At 38.9% G+C, this 17,090-nt stretch overlaps 1 protein-coding gene across 1 annotated transcript in view; it reads left to right on the top strand.

The window, feature by feature from the left end:
- ptprdb (protein tyrosine phosphatase receptor type Db) overlaps positions 1 to 17,090 on the top strand; it is a 165,327-nt gene that overhangs the window by 19,887 nt on the left and 128,350 nt on the right. Inside the window, 1 exon segment of the mRNA XM_034203321.1 lies at positions 6,309 to 6,334. The gene's annotated coding sequence lies outside the window, so the exon portion shown is untranslated.

Raw genomic sequence — 17,090 nt, 5'->3', positions numbered from 1 at the left:
AAGAACATGACCTGGAGAGTTCAGAATGCTCTCTGCTTTCCGCAGAATCTGTTGGTTACAGAAGGAGTTTAAGTCTCTCTGTTTCACTCTGATACTGCAGGTTTTAACAATGTTGTTTACGCTGTTCCTGTCTTTCAGTGTAAGGCTATGGAACCAGCAGATCAAAGAAAAACAAATACGGCTCTCAATGAATGCTTAGTAAAAACGACAAAGAATGAAGGGCCTGACAGAGAAAGAATTCAGTTTGCGAAGAAGGTGCATTCTCTGTTGACCCCACTCTATCAATAGGTCAGAATGTGTCCAGTTCCTGTGTAAGTCTCCAAAAACAAGATTCACAATGAGCCTTACAGCCTCAAAGAGATAGCATCAATGTTGACCCTTATCTTTTGTTTCTCTTTCTGGTGCAGCATAAGTGAGTGCAAAAACAAGATTGCTAAAATTCTCTTTTTAATGTGAAAAACTAAAATATACATTTTTTAGTTACAGTTTTGCCTGGAAGCATTGATTTAGCCAACACACTATTGTCGAACAATAACAGGATATTATATCACAATCTATATTTTCAAACTTCAACTATTGCTGAGTTAATCATCCCTGCCTTCACCTTTGGGAAACACAGAGCTCAGGGAGTCTCAAGTGCTTTGCTGGTGATAAAAGTACAGATAGACGATGCACAGCTTTGAACACAGACTAAATGTCAGCTTCGTTATTTCCCTGCCTTAATATCACGGATAAACAAAATATTCACAGCCAGATCATTCCCAACATTCAACACCCCGAGAAGACATATGCTTTTTGCGTTGGTACCCACAGGTGGTAACATCTGGTGTGTTTGTCCTCATTAAGTCCCTCCAAGGAATGTCACACATATTTTTGAACCCTGAGCTGATGATTATATCCGTTTTAAGTTCAATACGTTGTGAGAGTAATCCATGTGATTGACACAAATAGTAATAAGGATTGGAGCAGCATGTGAGTGTTTGGTATTTTACATTTTTGGCTTTCATGGTGCTACAATATGCCTATGTATTTATTCAGCTGTGAACCATCTTTTTGTGTCTCGTATTGTTTAATACTCTATAGCACACGAAATACACACACAAATATATATTTATTCTCAATAACAACTCCGCATTGTAGCCCCGGGTTTTAATCAAATCATGTGTGTGTGTGTCAGTGTGTGTCTGTGTGGCTCTATGTGCAATGTGACAGTATTCATTGTTCCTGAAAGCTACTGATAGTTTCTAAATCAAGTCTTTTATGAAGTTCTGCTGCTCTGGGCAGACCATTAACATTTCATGTCACCCTGGCTCACTCTCTTTTCACTCCTATGGGCATTAGGCAGAACTTCCCTCTTTGAATAATCCCTGCTGCAGTCTGCAAAAGCAATCCACCATGGCCATGCTTTGTTCTTTGAGATCTTATATTAATTTATTTTTGAATTGTTGTTGTTTAATAAGTGAATATTCAGCTGGTAACCTTGACCCTGAGATTAGCCTTTACACATGAACCTAGCCATTTGAAATGCTCCTTTTCTTAATTCCCATAACAGCAACTGATATTTCTTTTTAAATCAGAGTAGGTAGAGCGTTTTCTCATAAGTTTCATCACTTTGCCAAACGTAATGGTCCTTTCTTCCTTTCTCCCCTCACGTCGATGGTCCCACTCCTTACATCACTTTCACCACTCGCTTTGTCGTTCTGTAGCGCAGGCTTGTCCTAAATAAGTTCTCCCTGGGAATTTCGCTGTGTAAGCTCACAATCTTCATTACCCCCGTCATTGTGTTGTGTGTGTATGTGTTTGTGTTGGGTGTGTGTTGTGTGGTGTTTGTGTTGTGCTTTCTGTATGTTGCAGAGAACTAACTGTGAGTTGTGAAGTGATGATGGGTGGTGTTTAAGCCCACCCTTCTCTTCGCGCTCTGTTTGAAATAAAGCGACAAGAATAACGCAGGGCTACAAGAAATGGAAGCAGAGCCAGAGCCGCCAATCGATATCGGGTGCCATCTATCAAACGACACCCCTTCAAAGGGCGGAGGAATAGCCCCTAATCACTACGTGTGGGTGGGGTAGTGTGTGTGTGTGTGTGTGTGGGTGTGCGGTGGACTGTTTGTTGTGTGCTGTGTTTAGCGGGTGACATCTCACCTTCATCAAAGTGAAAATGAGAATGTATTTTTGACTCGTCGGTGTAAGAAAACTTGTCGGGAAGTTCGTGCTTGAGCCGGAGTGTGATGGAATATATGTTACTGCGTGTGCACAACTGCAAACGTGTGATTGTATGAAGTGTGCAACTCTTGTGAGAGTGTGTGTTTGCATACATGTTTGTGTCAGCATGTTTAATTAGTTGAGATGAGCAGGTGTAAACCAGTATTTAATGACAGTGACTTCATTATATCCACATGAGCTTCTTGTGCTGGTAAACACACCTCAAACATATTTTACATGTTCAACATAATCCTGTTTGTGTGTGTTTGAGAGAGAGAGAGAGGCAGTGGGTTTTACATGTTTTACTAAAAAGAAAAAGAAGGCTTGTAAAGTAAGTGGACACAATTATCACACACGTTGCCATTCGCCACTCAAACACTCATTTAGTTTGCAAATGGAGCCATTACTAATGAATCACAAGCTGCTTTAGAGTAGGCTGAGCACACAGTAATGGTTTGGCCATTCTCCAGAATACAGACACTACATAAACACACACACACTTACAGTCACACAAACACACACACGCACACGCACACACACTGACAGAGATTGAGAGTGAGTGTCCAAAAGCCCCAATTACCTTCACATCCAATGTAAGAGAACGAGTTGGGGAGCTAATTACAAGTCCCACACATGTAACTGGGACACACACACACACACATTTAGGCAGACAATATGTCACCAGTAATAGCAAGGTTCTTGTTTTTGTTTGTGATTGTTACTGTTTACAACGAGCTCATTATGGGAAATATGGTTGTCATTGTATTATTACCATAAGTCATGATTACAACCCCTGAGCCCAACAATCTTTATTATACCATCAATAAGGCTGTGTAATTGAGTAATTACAGCTTTAGACAGATTGATTTACACTTCAGTACTCTGATGGGGTTGAATGAGAGCAAATTATATTAGATACCTCCTACAGTATGCACCATATTGTCATTCCATAAAAGGAATAAATGTTTTTTTATTTATCATTCAAGTACTATCAATCTCTTTCCCCATGGTGGGTTGCCAAGACATAAATAATGCTGATTCTCTGTCTCTCCCACTCCCTCTCTATCTGGTGAGTGAGTGAAATGGCAGTGATTGGAAAGAGTAATTGGACGTAATGAGTGTGTCAACTGCCTGCTTCTTTCTCTCTTCATTAAACACGACTGGATTAGATTTACTGCACTTGCTTACTCTAACAACTTAAAGACTCCATCAGTAGGCTACTTTTCACATCCAAGCACTTTCACATTTTAACACACACACACAAACACACACACAAACACACACACACACACGGATTGGCTTAGCTCAGTAGATCAATGGCCTCTTGGTCAATGTCTCCTTTGGGAGGGTAATCTATCTGCTCCTCACTAATGAAACACTCTGATAGCAGTGTGTTTACGTGTGTGTGTGTGTGTGTGTTTGGTGTGTGTGTGTGGGTATTGGAGTTTTAATTTCTTTGTGCATTCACGGGTGTCAGATCTTGTCTAGAGCATATGGATATAGTGTCTTGTTATTTGTTCTTAGCTTAATTACAGACTTAATCTAAATGTTGTTCAAGCCACACATTTACACAGCAAGATAACTTGGATTTGTAATATGCTCCTATGATCATTTTAAAAAAGAATTACCATTATGTAAATAATAATGAAATAGCACCTTCACCTAGTATAAAGATGCTTCCACAACTACAAAAATAATCCCATGGTACAATAAAAGGTGGTGATGACACAGATGTGTAAGATTGTCTAATTTGCCTGTCAAAAACTTTTTTAATCCTAACACTTTTTTATCTGTCAGCACCTTTCTCTGAAATAGTTTTACCAAAGTATTGTTATAGTCAAGACTAATTGTCTTTGACAGGTGAGGTGTTGGTGAGGATGTTGCTGATGTTTCATCTCTTTTTTTTGTTGAAGAATGCATTCTGAAGCTCCATGCTTAAATACCAATACCGAATGTGCACAGCTAGTGAGAGTGCAACAACCCAACATGATCCCTCAAAGACAATACATTAATTAATTGCTGTCCTAAAGTGCTAACAAAAAGCGAAAATATCAATGTCTTGAACACCATGGTGGCCTGGTTCAGACGCTTGTGTGACCAGTTTAATGCAGGCCATGGATCTTGTTCATTTGTATCTACAATTATTTTCTGTATCTCATGCCCCTTGCTATTGCCATTTTCAATTACTTTATCTCTTATGTCCCTGAAAAAAAGGCCTAAATATAGTATATGCAAATAGTATTCCGTAACCATCTGAGATTTAAACAATATGTAAAATAATGCATTCATTCCCATTACCACACCAAATACATTAGCTGTATATTGTATACCTTTTATTATATCTCTAAAAGTTGTGCCACAAAATAAATCCTCAGAAGAATTCACCTGGTAACATTTTGGGGACGGCCTCCTTCATCTTGCAATTTTGTTCCATTTAAAAACCTTTTGGTTGCTTGGCCTTTACTTAAATTTAGAGTGTATTTAAGTTCAAGTAAAATATCCAAATGTTATCTTGGGGAGCTTTTCAGAAACCAAGTTGAGTGATCATTGCTTTTCATGTGAGCTCAACCTCCACAATATGTCTGACAGCATTTTACATCTGCCAATCAAAAAGCACTTAAATTCTTTCTGACAGTGTGTTATGGGTGTGTGTTACTGTTAGGGTATGTGTACGTCGTTCAATCAAAACTAATACATTGTCCTTATCAAGCGTGTTTATAGTTGTCCTGAATGAACGGCCACACGGGAGGGCAGGGTGAAAAGTCGGCAGTTATCCAGAAAGGGCAGAGGTGTGATATCTGTTAAACACACGGATAATGGTAAACAGTGTCGCCTGGAAGACATTCATAGTGTTGCAGTGACAACAAATGACTAATAGAGAGAGTTGTAACCATGGCTCTTTTCTCACCTGTGCAGAGTTGTCCAATCAGGGCGTGGAGTGGGTGTGAATGACAGTTTTGGAAAGAAATCAAAGTAGTTGGACACAGCCCCCACCTTTTTTACACTGAATAGAGATGGGAGGGGTGTCAGAAGCTATTCGACCATCCGACAAGCCCTTCTAATGAGCATACTGGCAGATTCAGGGTGTTTGCATTGTCTCGTTCCAAGGCCGCCTATATCACAGCCAGAAGAGCATAGTAGTGTGAAGTACAGTATAGGTCACTGGTTGGCAAGGGATAAAAACCCAGTACCATCTCCCCACTTCCTGCTCCGCTCTATTGGGGTCTGATAAAGTCTGGTGCTGCAGAGTTAAAGGAGGAGAGGAATAAATATTGAAAAGGTTCCAGAGATTCAGCAAATCCATGAGGGCTATTTCGAGAATGTTTTTTTCCCTGGTTTGTTTATTTAAACTCTGCAAGTTCTCTCTTAAACAGCCCACTCAAAAGCAGATTTAAGAGCAGCCTCTTTTATGATTTGTTTTTAAATGATGAAACTGTCAAATGGTATTCAGTGCAGCAGAAAGTGCTTCGCTTTGCTTCCTCTTGTAGATCTACTACACATTTCCATTCAAAGCTGTCAACAACCACCTGGACTGGCTTACAATTAATGAACAAATACACATTTCGGTCCATTTCATGAATGTTTACTGTATAAAATATGAATGGTTGCAATTTAATGTTTTTATTTTTGTATTAATTGATGCACTAATCTTAGCTCATGTCATTTGCATTGAGCAATAAGTCAATGTGTTTCTGTGACTACTGTCATTATATAAAATGTTTGAATGTATTTTTTGGAAATCTGTGAAGGAATGACTTGGGAATTATATTACACCTTTTATTCTATCTAATAATAGAATAGAAGAAAATTGAATGTTTTTTGTTTTCACCCTGCTGAACGGCCTGTGTAGTAATAGTGGTACTTCTATGGGCAAAGAGGAAAGACATTGCAGCTAAAAGCGCATCATGCCTGTGTGTGAGATGACATCGACTCTAGAACTTTGAAATCTCTTTTGTTTTACCTCGCACATTCTACTGTGAAGTGTCTTGAAAGTTGTTCCGCTACTGCTCTCAACGGTAAACTAATCTGAATCTCTTTTCTCTCTTTTCCTCTCGTTCCTCTCCCTCTCCTCTGTCTCTCTCCTTCTTTCGCTCCTTCTCTTTGCAGTTTGACGTGTTGAAGTGCTTCTTAAGGTAAGAGAGAGTGTAATTTCATGTTTTCCCTCTCTTGTTCTTTCTTTCTCTGATTTTCTTCCCATAAAACACAGCATGCCATCAGCACTTGGCACAGTATGTGTATCACGGAACAATCTGCGTCCTCAAAATGTATTTGGCTCAGGATCCTGCTCACTGAAACACAATAACATTGTGTTAAAATAACAAAGAGACACTCTGGGTAACACTCCCACTGCACTCCCCTGGTAAAGCCATGATCACAAATGCACAAGACTGAACCAGCAGCCATTAGGAGAATCTATATGGGTCTAATACAGCATATGTGATACATTTACATCCTTCCATTAGTTATTAAATGCTCTAAATCAGTAAGATATATAAAGCGCTGTGTAGTCATTCTGCGCAGTACACACAAAGAGTAATAATATACAGTAAATCCTCTTCCACGCTGCCTTGGAAGTGAATCATCCTGTCACAAGCTGTTAGTCATAACCGGGTCTGTTTGCAAAAAAAAAAAAAGAAAGGGTAAAAAACAACTTGTTTTATAGTTTTTAAAAGGCAATGCCACGGTTATTGTTTATTTGTGGATTACAGGTTTTAGCCTTAGTATATCTCAAACATATTACTTTCAGACTCGGGTGCTCTGTAATAATATCAGCAGACTCACAATACTTCTCAGAAGAAAATTAAATGTGCTACAGCCGTACAACTTGGCCTGACCTTGTGTTTGACATGCAATTATTATCTGACTGCAGTGTATCAGTGTGAGCATGGGCCCATATTGTGAGTGCATGCAGTGCTTTTCTTTTTTATATAATCTTTGTGATTTGATAAGAAATATTTTTCATTTTAGAGCTCAGTGGCTCAGCTTTGGCTATCGTGCTGTGAAAAACATTAAATAACCCCTAATTTGTATAATTTCCTCCATGAATTTGGAATCTCCATGTTTGTACTAGTGTTTTCCTTCTTAAATGTTTTTTTTTTTTTTTTTTTTAATATTTTGAGATTTGAGAGCAGGGTATACTTGTACTTTTACTTTTACTAGTCCTTTATTAGAGATGTGTCTGTTGTTTGTGTTTATTTTTAGTGTCAGGATGGAACCCTTGTCTTTTTCTCTGCAAACAGAATCTACCTACGGGTACAAATAAATAACCTGAACCTGAACCTGAACCTGAACCTGAATGGAGCTTCTAAAAACAGCTGTAAATAAACATATATTTTTTTAGTTTTTTATATGATTGTTTTTGACAAAATAAATAAAATACAAAACGTTATGTTTTAAAGGCCTTCCACCTCCATGATACAAGAACGCCTAAAACAGACAGCATAACAACAACCTGAAATATGATAGAAGACAACACTATCGGAAATGTGGACCCATGGCCCTATCAGAAAGTTGCTATCAGAAACAATGACCGACTGTTTTGGAAGTAATATGGTCTGTGTTTACATTAGCAAGCTAATTTAAAACAGTTCTGTGTGACACAAAAAAAAGGGGGAAATCGTGTTGGTGAACACGAATCAATAGATTACATTTCGTGACTATAACATGAAATGCCGTGGGACTGGGTTGGACAGACTGGTTAAGTTGTGTTTGTGCTAGCTTGGTGCAGGGGATAGACATGTGATGTTAGTTTCGGCAACAACAACAAAAAATGATCTGACTGAATAATTTCACAGTTGTCTTGTGTACATATTGTGTGTTCTTAGCTTTCTATGCTAACGCTAACAGTATCACCATAGTTCTGACTGAGTTGAGGGCTAGCCTCTACTGGAGAGAGTATGTGTACAAAAGCAGGAAATAAAAAAAGGAACTCACCTTGTGGTAAACCCACAAGAAAAAAAGCATTTGAGCTCCATACTGTTTCAGAAAAATTCTTGATGTTGTTTGGAACATGATATGGCTTTTAATCACGGCAGCATTTAGCTTTATCTCTGGTAGAAATCTGAGCAGGCATTAGCTCCCCCTCCTCTTTTTTTTTTTTTTCAAGCTAAGGTCCCCGAACCTGCATTTCTCTAATGGCGCATTTCCACTACAGCGCGGTTTAAGCGTGCCGTGCCGTGCCCGGCCCGTTTTTGGTTGCGTTTCCACTAGGTTTAGTTCCGGCTAGCGCAGGGGTCTGCAACCTTGTTGACCAAAAGAGCCATTTTGCTCCTTTTTCCAAAACATTTTTTTGTCTGGAGCCGCAAAACATATTTCATAGTTTTTTATTGTTATATCAGACAAAAACTACCGTTTTTTTGCATTTATTAGGCTATTTATTACATGATATAAAACTGTTAACCTCTAATAAGAAACAAAGAACTCTTATAAGGAGAATAAAAAATAATACACAGGCCTACTTTAAAATAAATTAAACACAGCACTTGTGGAGTCCTCTGCACATTTGAAGGAAAAAAAATATTATTAAAATGAGCCCACTTTGAAATAAATACAACATATAGCTGCACCCTAAAAAGAGTTAAAGGTAGGTAGGTAAGAATGGAGAAACCAGCTCGAGTGCGCTAGAATTTGAAAGTACACAACCGGAAAACATCTGCCTCTTCCTTCAGACTTTCTTACAGAGTCCCTCCTCCAACACACACGAACGCGCACATGACCAATGAGGGCACGAGATAAGTTTGTGCACAGATGGAAGGCTGACAGGCAGGTAGGCCATTCAGTTACTTTAGCCGGGCCGGCTCAGATGATTGGTCGTGCTTTTTACAGCGCGACGGCTTCCAGAGATTAGTTTTTGTATGTATTTATTGTCAAAGCATTTAATATATTCATTGCTATCGGGACGTTAAGAGCATTCCATGGAATATAACAAAAAGTGTTTTCTGAAATAAATGACATACCCCATTGAATTATGACTGAAGATCGTCAGTTGTCTTCCTCTCCCTTGTTGTTCCTCGATACGTAAAGGCTGCACCACCGTTGACAACTTCTCTCTACATATCAAACATACCGGTAAACCAGCATCGTTTGCTGTGAAAGCATATAACTCTGTCCACACAGAATTAAATCCTGTGTTCCTCCGGTACTTTTCTTTGATTTATCCATAGTTCGCTCATCGAGCCGGGGGTCAGGTTATTCGCCTCCAAGAAAAGGCGCTCGCACGGGACCGTAGCAGGATGTGACGCATATTTTAGTTGACCTAATAAAACCGTTTTGTTTTTTATTTATGTGTCACTGTATCACCTCAAAATACAAGATACGAAACATTTTCAACCATGCAACAAAATATAAATAGTCCTACAAATACTTTTATTTTATTCCCTTCTTATTTTTGTCTAAGCTCAAGGGAGCCAGAGCAGAGGGCGTAAAGGGCCGCATGCGGCCCGTGGGCCGCGGGTTGCCGACCCCTGGGCTAGCGGTTACTTTTTCACAGTTTTGTGGCTCTCCAAAATCGAGGTTCTTTCCGGGCCAACAACCGGCTGAGTATGCTAAACTAGTGAGAGAATCGCTGGCAACTACAACAAAATGAACATATTTTACCGTGATTTAATTGTATACACGTTTCAAAATAATGCCGAAATAACAACAACCAGTTAGTAAAAACCATGAATTAATGCTTTGACAAGTCTGCAGACAGACGGCAGGCGAAAAACTTTTTAAATGCGTGTTTTCTGAATGGAGATCGGCTAAGCTAACGCAGTATATGCTCCGACCGTCCACACTCACAACAACGGCCTATACAGACATAAATAAACCAGCGACTGCATTCGCCATGACACAGGCAGTCTGTGGTTTGTACTTGTTTAACTTGTGTCTACTTTCTGAACAGATATGAGGAGCTGTGAGCTCTGAGTGCTAACAGCTAACGGCTGATGTTGGTTTTCTGTTTCGCATTGAAGATGACGTCACGGCTCCACATACACTGCGTTACTATAGTTACTACCCCAGTTCCTGTAATGGAAACGCAGCATAAAGTGAACCTGGCCTACCAAGGCCTAACTATACCGTACTAAGCCGTGCAAGGCCCGGCAGTGGAAATGCGCCGTAACAGGGCTGGAATAGAGGGATATGAGGGATTTCTAAAATGCATGATCTGTTTGGTATCAAACATATCATAGACATGTTTTTTATATATTTTTATATCTGAGACAAATAATATATGCCTAAAAATAGCATAATAGGAGACCTTTAAAGGTTATTTTGAATTGTTATACTGTAGTTTACTGTATAGTTATAACTGCATACATTCATAAACAAAATTAATATAAGTTTGCTACAGCAATTAAAAACGTTTGGCTCAAAAAGATTGTTAATCTTGCATTTTAATAAGAAATCCTGCCACATATCAATTTAGCTGTGATACTGTAATTATAGCTGAATTTAGTCCAAATCACCCACACCTACCTCAGAACCAAGGATTAGTAGAAAAGGATGCCAAAGAAGTTAAACATAAAAGTGCACCACAATTGTATCTGCAAGGCTTTTACCAAACACATGCCATGCTAATGTGCGCCTTATGGTTCGCTTTAGTGCCCAAGGTTGTGCTTCAGATTAAAAAATGTATTTGATGTATGTGTGCTTGTCTGCAAGTGTGTGTGCGTGAGCATGCGTCTACAGTCTCTGTCTCCTTCCTTGTGTCTGTCTGCTTCCTAGTGTTTGGAGTAGGCTCGGTGGGACTGTGTGTAGAGCCTCATTAGTGGCTAAGGTTTGGCTGGCCGTTGCTGCTGGAGACTTACTCGGGGGCACAAAGTCATATGTTACTCTATTGCTGGCCCATCTGCCACGTTGGCTCTATTGAGAATCTAACTTTTGTTTCTGTGCATGTGCATTTCTGTTAGCAGTGGTTGAAGGTTACTCAGTACATTTAAATGTATCTACCTATAGTTATGATGTACTTATTGTACGACCTTGAGCACCAAAGCAAAATAATATGTTATTATTTAAGTCAATAGAGTAGTGCAGTGATGATGTATTTTTGTAGGCCGACCCGGAAGTAAGCTGCGCAAGGGTTCCCTCGACAAAAAAGCAACGGGATTTCTCCATAGGATTTTGGAATATTGTAAAAAATGAGATCTGTGGAAAAGAAACCTGTTTGATAAATGCACGTTTTGTTCAGCTGGATAATCTCCACATGTCCTACTTTGATGATTTTCTAATCATATATCTAATCGCCAGAAGCAAAATGCTAACGTTATGCTATAAACGAACTATAGCCGGGTACAGCAAGGCTGTACAACTTCAACGTCACGCCAACTTAAGATCGATATTAAAAGATACAGATTCTAAATTGTACAAGTTGAAGCCTTTGTTTTAACAGTTTGCAAGAGCGCAGGTACTTGCTTTCAAGCAGAAAAGGGGCAAACAAACTTAGCGGGAGTGTTTACGTGTTCCGCGTAATGACGTACAACGTCCTCGACAACCTCTGTCCTATTCAGCCACTTGTTAACAACCATCGTTTTTTTCAGACACGTAAACTCTTCAAAAATCACCAGTGGGGCCACTGCTGATGTATTTAATGTCGTAGAAAAAAAATGTGATCTGTCTCTTACATTTGTGTCAACCACAGACCTTATTTAGAGCTATTTTCCAAAAACTAGTTAAAAAAAAACATTGACTCTGAGACGAGGGAACCGGAAGTGGTACAAATGCTAACTCACTTCCGGGTTTTAGGACTCGTTCCTGCACCACTCTATAACCTTCATCCAGTTCACAGTTTAATAACCAGCTACACAGTATTTAAAGCAGGTCAAATTGGCTCCACCTAGACCAACTTGTTTAACAACTAATGGATGGCAAGATTCAAAAATAAAAATAGACATGGATAGGCATAATAACCTCTATAACAACTGGCTTACTGCATAGTGTCCCTGGTTGTGTTCAACAGCTCTAAACAACCTAAGTTGTGTAATGTGTTGTGTTTGTGATAAAACGTGTTTAAAGCCTTAGCTTTAATAGCTCCGCTTAGCAGGAAAAAGGTTAATTATCACATCCTGTTACAGACAGACAGGACACCTCATCCTGTCAATCACACACACACCCACACACACTCTGAACCACACAAACAAGCCGACCAATGAACAAACTGTGTGTGTATCTGTCATATAAAGATGTAATCTAGCATCTGTTCGTCCTCATTTGCCTCATCACTCGGTTGGGGCCATCATTCATTTTTTCTCATATCACTTCCTCCTACCTCCCTCCCTCCTCCTCTGCCACCACACATATTCACAATATGACAGGACGGAGTCCTCTTAGATCACGTATCTTTTCTTTGATAAAATGTGTGGATTACGAAGGTTTATCACATTGAAAAATGGGCCGCAATTGAAAAATGAAACGACAGACACGTGGACAGAGGTGTTCAGTGGGTATGAAGCAGTAAACCACAGAACATGATTGTTGTTGTGCTCCTACAATTGAGAGCTGGGACAAAAACTGACAACTCAAAAGCAACCATTAAGAAGTAGTGGGATTTATTTTTCTTTAAAAATGAACAGCTCCACTTTAGATCACAAATCTTCCAACAATATCTCTGCACTTTCTCATGTCATCCACTCGACATTTCTATCTACTTTATCTTTCTCCTCAAACACTCCCATCTTCTTCTTCCACTCCAACACTTCTCAGTGTCTCTTTTTTCCCTTACCCTCCTTTTTTGCACACATTCACCTCCTCCCTCTCTCTCCATCCTCAATTCATTGCAAGTCTAGACAGCTTCAGGAGCAGGTGCTGATGCTGGGAGAGGTGGGGAAAATGGGGTGAGAAGGAGGGAGGAAAGGAGCCAAGGGGATAAGGAAGACTAAGAGAGAACCGAGAGAGATTAATAGATCAAGCGGGGAGGCATATGATGAAAGTTTAGAAGAGTATGGAGAGGAAAGGAAAGGAAATGAAAAGAAAGGAGAGGGATGGGTCAGGTTGAGGTAGGATTGGAGAAGAGAGAAGGGAGGGGGGGATATATGGGAAAGAGGAGATCTGAGTAAATCAGGTAGGTGCTCTGCTGAGGGGAGAGATTCAGAAGAGGCTATTTTAATGCAGGGTAGAAATCAGGTGCTGGAGGTGGGGAGAGAATAAGAAAGGGGAGGTGATGGGAGTTTTAGAGCAAAGGAGCGAAGGAGGTAAAGAGAAAAAAGACGGAAGAAGGGAGGGGAAGTAAAGATGCAGGGGGGGAGAAAAGGGGGAAAAGCTTCAAGAAAATGTGGGGGCTAAGTGAGAAAGAGAAGGAAGCAGAAGGATGGATAGATGTATGGACAGAGCATGTTTAGGAGAGAGGATAGGAACAGTGTTGTTGGGCTTTTACGGGAGGACGCCCGGCTGCAAGGAAGTGAGATGGGTAATAAGGCCATAGCTCATTCCTGTGAAGCAGCCTCTATCCTATTAGTGACTACCTCTCACTGGATGACTTATATGCACCTGATTTTTCAGCAGCAGGATTACGGCAGATGCTTGGGAAGAAACAAACACACTTGCACATTCATACAGACACCGGGCCGATGATAGCAGAGCTCTGCTCCTGTTTGCTCATGTGAACAGAGAATGGCATCAGTGACAGAGCAACCAACAGCTTACAGCAAATTGTCAGATAAAAGAAGATACTAAGTGTTTACGTCAATTAAGTAGTCACAGTACTGCTAATTACTCAACCGCAAAAGCAATTGGTTGCACGTTACATTACATTTCTTACTTAGCCTAGCTCCCTCAAAGATGCCTGTAAAGAATGTTTAAAGCATCCATAGGAAAACATCACATCTGTATTTAATATGTACTGACCAACACCTAGCTCAGGGGTCTGCAACCTTTTTGACTAAAAGAGCCATTTTGCCACCTTTTCCACCAATGTTTTTAGTTTTTAATTTGATAGCTTGATAGCTTATAAAGTTGTATTGTTATATCATAGACAAAAACTACAGTTTTTTTAGTTTACTGTACCTCTAATAATAAACAAATAACTCTTATAAGGAGAATACAAAAAAAATACACAGGCCTACTTTAAAATAAATTAAACACAGCACTTGGGGAGTCTTCTGCACATTTGAAGAAAAATAAATCAATTAAAATGGGCCCACTTTGAATTGAATAAAACATATAGCGGTACCCTAAAAAGAGTGAACTGATTGAATAATGACTAAAGATCGTCAGCTGTCTTCCTCTTCGGTGTTTTTCCTCCAATACGTAAAGGCTGCAGCGCCTTTGACAACTTCTCTCCACATATCAAACATACCGGTAAGCCAGCATCGTTTGCTGTGAAAGCAGATAACTCTGTCCACGCAGAATTAAATCCTCTGTGTTCCTCCGATACTTTTATTTTCTTTGATTTATCCATCGAGCCAGGGGTCAGGTTATTCGCCTGCAAGAAAAAGCGCTGGTGCGGGACCGTAGCAGGATATGACGCATATGTTAGTTGACCTAATTAAAACCGTTTTGTTTTTTATTTATGTGTCACAGTATCACCTCAAAATACAAGATAAGAAACATTTTCAACCGTGCAACAAGATATAAATAGTCCTACAAATATATATATTTTGTATTTCCTTAATCTAAGCTCAAGGGAGCCAGAGCAGAGGGCTTAAAGAGCTGCATGCGGCTCGGGAGCCGCGGGTTGCCGACCCCTGACCTAGCTCAATGTTAGCCCTCAACTCAGTCAGAACTATGGCGATACTCTTAGCGTTAGCATAGAAATCTAAGAACACACAATATAAGCCTTATCAGCCATAACTATCAACAGAATAGCGTTGCCAGGCAACAGCTTGGGTTCATGTTCATTTACAAACTCTTCAACTAGAACCCATTTAAAAACATTTTAGAAGGCCTCACTAAATACTTTAATGTAAATTTAAATGTGAAGGAATATGTGTATAACAAAATACATCCGTCATAAACAATACCGGAAACAGACGTATTGCCTATATATGGGACATTTGGAGCGTCATTACGATACACCCACTGAACTGATTACCCAAGATCCTCAGCTATGGTTGAAGCTCGGTGATTGGATGTTTTAGCCGCAATGCACGTTAGGATATGGTGTTTATGCAATATGAAATCCGAAAAACATTTAAAAAAATAAAATAATACTTTATACTTTCTCTTTGAAAGTCATCACATAACGGCATTGTAATACACGGGTTGGCTGCATTAAATATTACACATTTGCCGTAGTTCTCTATTTATAGAGCCCTGATTAGAAGACGTTTGGACAAACTGGAAGAACTGCCACCGAAACTGAATATGTGACATGAATCATAAATATATCAGCAATTAAACAACATATTCAATTTCTCTTCACAATACGTCTCCTTGCAGTATCAATAGTAATTCGGCTGACTATATTTGATCCAATTGGAAGATAGGCTATATTTACACCATAACGTTGCACAGCTGATAGACAGGGACTTGTAGTTTTTAAAGATATTACTGATTTTCTTTGAATATAAATACTGAGTTGAGAGAATAGTCAGGGGTTTTGGGTGATGGAAGACACATCTTTGGAATCAGAATTTCAATAGCTTACCATTAAATGACGGATATACCTTTCTGTCTGCAAATCAGATATTAACGTGTTGAAGTAAAACATGTGAAATAATAGCAATATCCTGTAAAAGTATGTACAAACATGAATAAAACTACACATCTTCAGATGTTATACATACGTGTCCTACACTAATAATAAAAAGTTATTATGGCATTGTATGCTGTGTGTATTTATTTCACAAAAAAGTTAATAGTAATATTATGTTTGATATTATGTGTTATTAACTAGACCACTGGGTCATGTTAAGACCAGCTTTTCTGTCGGTTTGGTGTAACAAATATCAAAAACATATGTGTAGATAACAAAATACATCTGTCATAAACTAAACTGGAAACTTATACTGGAAAGTATAATTTATTGTGTTAACACTTTAAACTTGACAATTTTTTTAACCCGTGTGTTTTTAACCCGCTGGTGGTTAAAGCACGTTATTGAATTTTGTTGAATATGTTACAGTATATTTGATTAAAAAAATATTAAGAGTTCATACACAATAGGGGGAAAGTAGAAGGTCAATGATAGAAATATAGAATAGAAAAAATCAAGAAGATACTGTAAGTCTTTGGGTTTGTAAAGCAAGGTGGATGTTGTAGTCCCAAACGATAGCTGAGGATTATGGGTAGTGTAGTGTCTTGGGCCATCCTAAACTCCGAAAAAACTATTTGTTTCTCCGAATCGAAGGGGAAAAACACAAAAGCATTGTACACAATTGAAACCAATCAATGTTGTGTAATTAACAAGGATAATCTGGTGTTTTTAATTGATGAGTACTGCAGATATCACTGTAAAATAATTTGACAGTGAGGGGAATACTTCCGGTTTTACTATGAAAACTTCGAGACCGGAAATACTGTTTTCACCCCAAGCTGTTGCCTGGCAACGCAATTCTGTTGATAGTTATGGCTGATAAGGCTTATCACTTATTGGCTTATTACTTATTACTGTTTTTATATTTTAAACCCCAAACCGATGGAAAAACCCCACAGCAACGAAAAGACATTCATAACATGACCCCGCGCCCTAGTTTAGACAAAATAATTTCATACATAATATTATTAATGACTTTATTTTGAAATTCAGTTCCTGACGGACGGCAAAAAAGCCAGAGATTATAGAATTAAACAAATATATAAAAACAAGGATTAATTGTGTGTTATTGTTGAGTAAATAACAGTCTATTATTTATAAAAGAATAACAAATAAGAAGGAAAAAAAGATTTAAAAATACATATTTCAGTATTCTGAGCCCCATTTATTTTCCTCACGGACGGCAAAAAAAGTCCGACATTATAACATTTAAAATA

This window comes from Gymnodraco acuticeps, unplaced genomic scaffold, assembly GCF_902827175.1.
Source record: "Gymnodraco acuticeps unplaced genomic scaffold, fGymAcu1.1, whole genome shotgun sequence".
In the NCBI taxonomy this organism is placed as follows: domain Eukaryota; kingdom Metazoa; phylum Chordata; class Actinopteri; order Perciformes; family Bathydraconidae; genus Gymnodraco; species Gymnodraco acuticeps.
This window is presented reverse-complemented; position numbering and strand designations above follow the sequence as displayed.